Below are 5,728 nucleotides of genomic sequence, written 5' to 3' on the forward strand. Positions count from 1 at the left end.
GCTATGGTGACTCCGACTTGGTGGTCCAGCAGTCATCAGGCGACTGGGACGCCAAGGATGCAAACATGGCGAGCTACCGCATCCTCGTGCAGCAACTCAGCGGATACTTTGATGGGTGCGAGTTCCTTCACGTGCCAAGGAATGACAACGAGCAAGCAGATGCCCTGGCACGGATTGGCTCCACCCAACAAGCAATACCAGCCGGCATTGCCCTACGCCGCCTTCTGAAGCCATCTATCAAGCCGTCTCCTGATTCAGACTCCATCTTTGTGCCCCCCGAAGCAGTCGGATCCGACTTGGCGACCTCAGAGGCCGGCACGGGGGTTTCGACAGGCGGCCCGAGGACTGCTACAGGCGCGCCCGGCCCGGGGACTTCAGCAGTCGGCCTGGGGACTTCTCCAGCACAGCAAGCGGAAGCAGCTACCAACCCGCCGCCTCCCGGCCCAACCTCCCTCATACAAGTTGCAGTGGTCGCAGTCGAGGAAATTGCGGCGCCCTCATGGGCTCAGCCGATCCTCAAGTTCTTGGTGAATAAGGAGCTGCCCACCGATGAAATCTTAGCACGACAAGTACAGAGGCGAGCTGTACCTTACACCATAGTCAACAAAGAGCTGGTGCGACGAAGCGTCATAGGAGTTTATCAGCGGTGTGTGGAGTCGGACCAAGGCCAAGCAATACTTAGAGATATCCACCAGGGCGAGTGCGGCCACCAGGCGGCTTTGAGATCACTTGTGGCCAAAGCTTTCCGCCACGGGTTCTTCTGACCGACTGCCCTGGAAGAGGCCAAAGAGCTGGTTCAGAAGTGTCAAGGGTGCCAGAGGTTCCGCTCCAAGCTACACCTGCCGGCTTCTGCACTCAAGACCATTCCCATAGCCTGGCCCTTTGTTGTGTGGGGACTGGATATGATGGGACCATTCAAGACGGCCCGCGGTTGCATGACTCACTTGCTGGTTGCGGTGGACAAGTTTACCAAGTGGATAGAGGCAAAACCAATCAACAAGCTGAATGGGCCGACTGCCGTGACCTTCATCGCCGACATCACCACGCGATACGGCATCCCACATAGCATCATCACCGACAACGGCACCAACTTCGCCAAGGGAGCCTTGGCTCATTTTTGTGCAACACAGGGCATCCGCCTGGACTTAGCATCCGTTGCCCACCCACAGTCAAACGGCCAGGTGGAGCGTGCAAACGGCCTAATTTTGTCCGGCCTCAAGCCCCGACTGGTCGAGCCTCTGGAGCGTTCGGCCGGCTGCTGGCTCAACGAGCTGCCGGCCGTCCTCTAGAGCATGCGCACAACTCCAAACAAGTTAACGGGCTTCACGCCTTTCTTCCTTGTCTACGGTGCCGTAGCCGTCATCCCGACGGATATTGAGTTCGACTCCCCAAGAGTCACCATGTACACCGAGGCGGACGCCAAGGAGGCACGAGAAGACGGCGTCGACTTGCTAGAGGAAGGCCGGCTGTTGGCACTCAGCAGGTCGGCCATCTACCAGCAGAGTCTGCGCCGATACTACAACCGCAAGGTGAAGCCAAGGTCCTTCCTGGAGGGAGACCTTGTGCTCCAGCTGATCCAGCGAACAGCCGGACAGCACAAGCTCTCGGCACCTTGGGAAGGCCCTTTTATCATCAGTAAGGTGTTGGGCAACGATGCCTACTACCTGATCGATGCCCAGAAGCCCAGAGCACGCAAGAGACATGATTCAGGCAAAGAAACGGAGAGGCCGTGAAACGCAAACCTCCTCCGAAGGTTTTACAGTTGAAAGCAGTATGTATCACGCTACCTTTTGTACTATGTATAAAGACTCCGGGTCCCCCGAGAAGAGCTCGGGGACTGCCCTCTTTTATCTATATGATAAGTGTCATGCCTATGAGAATGTATAGTCTATTTCTTCCGCCTGGCACCGGGTTCGACCAGTCGGCCCGGAGCCTCGCCGCCTTCTACAATATGCCGCCTCCTGCAGCCGGACAAGTAGTGTGCCGGCACCAAAAGCTTCCTTTGTCAGAAGCCATAGCTCGTAGAGCGACTGCATGGCGGGCAAAGGTTGCAAAGAGGTGCCCCACACGAAAAAACGACTAAGGAAGAAAGCGCATATAGTAACACGCGGCATCGCACCTAGCCGTCTGGCTGCTTGGCAGCCAGACGGCCGGCCTCCACCTTACCACCCAAAGCTTCGAATGGTTAAGTCCTAGCCCCCCTCACAAACGGCTAGAGTACTCAAACTAGTCACGGTCCGCAGAGCGGCCGCCTGGCTGGTAAAAGCAAAGCCAAAGGGTCGGCGACAAAGGAAAAAACCAAGGAGAAAAAGGAAAAAAGATTGGAGGTCGGCACAGCAAGCATAAGCAATGATAAAATATTTATATGGATAAAAGGCTCTGGCCAGCATTCAAACAGAGTTTGAAATACACCCCGAGGGTGGAATTGTGCGAATTTAACCAAAGTGTTCAGAACAGCAAGTAGAAAACAGATAAAATCCTAAGGAGCAGCAGAAGACTCCGGCTGGGCGGTGCCGGCGTAGCAGAGGACTCCGGCTGGGCGGTGCCCGTTGGCACGGCAGAAAGATCCGGCCGGCCGGTGCCAGATGGCGTGGCCAGGGGCTCTGACTGAACGCTGGAGTCGGCCGCGCCACCTGGCGCGGCAGGCGGCTCCGTCTGAGCAGAGGGATCGCTGGCAGCAGGCGGGGCGTCGGAGTGCTGGAGGACGAAGTCGGTGGCATCCATCGGAGGAACGGGCGGTGGGTCCGCCCCCACTTGAACGCCTCCAATAACGGGCGGCACCTCGGTGCGTGGCTCGTTGCTTGAGGCCCGGTCAGGTTGGGGCTGACCGTCCGTCCCGATCTCTGGCATGTTGACATCGCTCTCGTCTTCCTCCTCCTCCTTCTCCTTCTCCTCCTCCTCTTCCTCCTCCCCGTCCTCCCCTTCGTCGCTGGAGTTAATGGCTTCAGCGGAGTCTTCACTGTCTTCTGGGTTTAGCCCAAGCCATTCATGCAGAGCTTCACCGCCTTCCTCAACCACCTCCGAGACAAAGACGCTGGTGTCGGTGAAGTCGGCGATCGCCACTGCCCTGCTGACAAGCTCAGCTTCCACCGCCGCCAGCTCCTCCTGTGCCTCCAGTCGGAACATGGCTAACTGGGCTAGATCTAGCCCAGGGTACCATGCCTTGACGAATTCCAAGGCCCAGCGCGCTCCTGCCCGGGCTACTGAGCCCTTCCAGGCCTCCAGGCGGCCGGCCGCCACCTCCAGCCAGTCGGCAGTCCGACTTGGGGTGCGTGGAGCCGGCAAGCCTGGACAGAGGGCGGAGACCGCCTGGGCACCGATGCGCTGCAGGCGGCGCAGCAAGCGGTGAGCGGGCCGAAGCCCGGCCTGAATGTTGAGGACCTGTTCACCAAGGGTCCGGGGGGGCATCAGCGGCGATCTGCACACCCTCTGCCCTTCGCTCCTCGCGCTGGGCCTCGATCATCTAGGTAGCGGCTACAGAATGGCCCGGGAAGAAGTCTGTCCGGCAGAAGAAGAAAAAGGCCAAGGCTATAAGCAAGGGCTGATAACTTAAAGCAAGAAACTAAGAGAATAGGGCTTACCATCGACCAAGTCTTCGATGCTGCTGAAGCAGGCCGTCACCTGGGCCTCCTTGTCGGCCCAGGCAGAGCGCTCGAGCTCAAACTCGGCAAGGAGGCTGGTCTCTGCCGTCTCCGCCTTCAGCTGGGCCGCCTTGAGGGTTTCCGCCTGTTCGGCAAGTTGGGCGGCCAGGCGGTCCCGTTCCTCCGCCAGCTTGCTGCACTCCACCTCCTTGCCACGCAGGGCGGTCTTGGCTTTGCCCAGCTGCTGCTGCAGGTCGGCATTGGCCTCTGAAGAAAGAAAGAAAAGAAGAAGGCATCAGTCAAGCGGACAAGATAAAGGAAAGAAATAACTGAGGAGATTCGGCCCGACTGTTCAGCAGTCGGCCCGAACCTCGGGGACTACAGCCCACGGGCGCGCCAGCGCGCCCCCTCAGAAAAGAAGTAGTCGACAAGGAAAAAAAGACAACTGAGGAGATTCGGCCCGACTGCTCAGCAGTCGGCCCGAACCTCGGGGACTACAGCCCGCGGGCGCGCCAACGTGCCCCCGAAAAAAAGTAGTCGACAAGGAAAAAAGACAACTGAGGAGATTCGGCCCGACTGCTCAGCAGTCGGCCTGAACCTCGAGGACTACAGCCCGCAGGTGCACCAACGCGCCCCCGTGAAGAAAGAGGACAGAAATTTACGCCGGCTTTCAGCCAGATGGTCGCGCGGAGGTTGTGATAATCCTGCAGAAGAGGCATCGGATAAAGTGAGTAGTCGAACAATTGCAAGATAAAGTTCGGACCCGCCTGCTCAGCAACCGGCCCAGAACTTGGGGACTACACCCAGTGGGTGTGCTTGCGCGCCCCCACGAGAGAAGCAAAGAAGATCATCCAAAGAAAAAACCCAAAGACAACTTACCCGGATGGCGGTGCGCGACTCCAAGTAAGCCTCATTGTAGCGCTTGAGTGCCTCTACCTCCGCCCGAAGCTTGGCCTGGACGGCAAGAGATGCCTGGTTCAAGGCACCAGTCCCGCCCCCGTGTATCCAGCCCACGGGCGCGGCGTTGGTCGCCTTGGTGTCGGGGGCGGACGAGCTCGTGGCGCCGATCTCCCGCGGCTGCGGTGCTGAGGCCGCCTTCTCCAGATAGTGGCGCGTGGGGATGCGGACCGAAGGAACCATGACCGTCACCACCGTATTATTGACTGGCGGCACCGGCGGCGCCAAGGGCTGCTCGTCCCGCGGCTCGCTGACTGGCGGAGGCGGCGGGGTCGGGGGCGGCGGCATAAAGACATCCGGCATTTCTACGTCGCCGCCCCCTGCTCCCAGATCGGGTAGTCACCGCCGGCTCCTCCAGACGTCGCCTATAAATCAGGCGGAGGCGGATCAGTGTTGAGGGGTGCCACGAGTAGCGGCTCTTGGCGGCGGACGGCCTCCGTGAGCTGCTCCTTCTCTGCGGCCTGGGCTTCTGCCTGCGCCAGGGCCCTCTCGGTAGACGTGGCAGACAAGTCCGCCTGCTCCTTGGCCAAGCGGTCGGCCTCCGCCTCATCGCGCGCCTCCCGCGCATTCCGCTCTGTCGCCTCCCGAAGGTCGGCGGCCGGGTCGATGCGCCGACTGGTCGAGGAGGTCGCTGCCGACCTGAGGCCGAGCCGGCGCCCGACTTGTCGAGAGTTAGCGGGGCGGGCGCCCCCAAGTCGGGGTTGTCCAAGTCACTCTCCGCCCTGTCCGCCTGGAGGTTATCACCCGGCCCCAGGAGGGCGGCCGTTACCTCGGACATATAAATCTGCAACCAAGAGGGAATCAAGTCTTGAAGGGCGGCGTCATAAAGAGAAACAAAGCAGAAGAAAGCAGTTCAAAGGACAAAAAGAAAAAACTTACAACAGGAGGCGGGTTGTGGCGAGAGTACGGCCGCTTCCGATACCGCCACTCCTTCTCTGACATCTTGAGGTCGGAGATCTCGTTTACCATCCGTGAGACTTCAGCAAGCGGCATTCCCTTCGTGCACAGCCGGCACGGGTCGCGGTGTCCGCCCATTCGGAAGATCGGATGAGGGCGGCTCTGGAGCGGGAGGACCCGGCGCTCCACGAAGGCGACGAGAAGGTCGGAGGCCACGAGGCCCTCCGACTCTTGGAGCACTCGGAGTCGGCCGATGGCGGCCGCCGCGTCCGCCGACACCGGCTTCGGCTTGT

Source organism: Triticum dicoccoides, chromosome 7B, assembly GCF_002162155.2.
Source record: "Triticum dicoccoides isolate Atlit2015 ecotype Zavitan chromosome 7B, WEW_v2.0, whole genome shotgun sequence".
Taxonomy (NCBI): Eukaryota; Viridiplantae; Streptophyta; class Magnoliopsida; order Poales; family Poaceae; genus Triticum; species Triticum dicoccoides.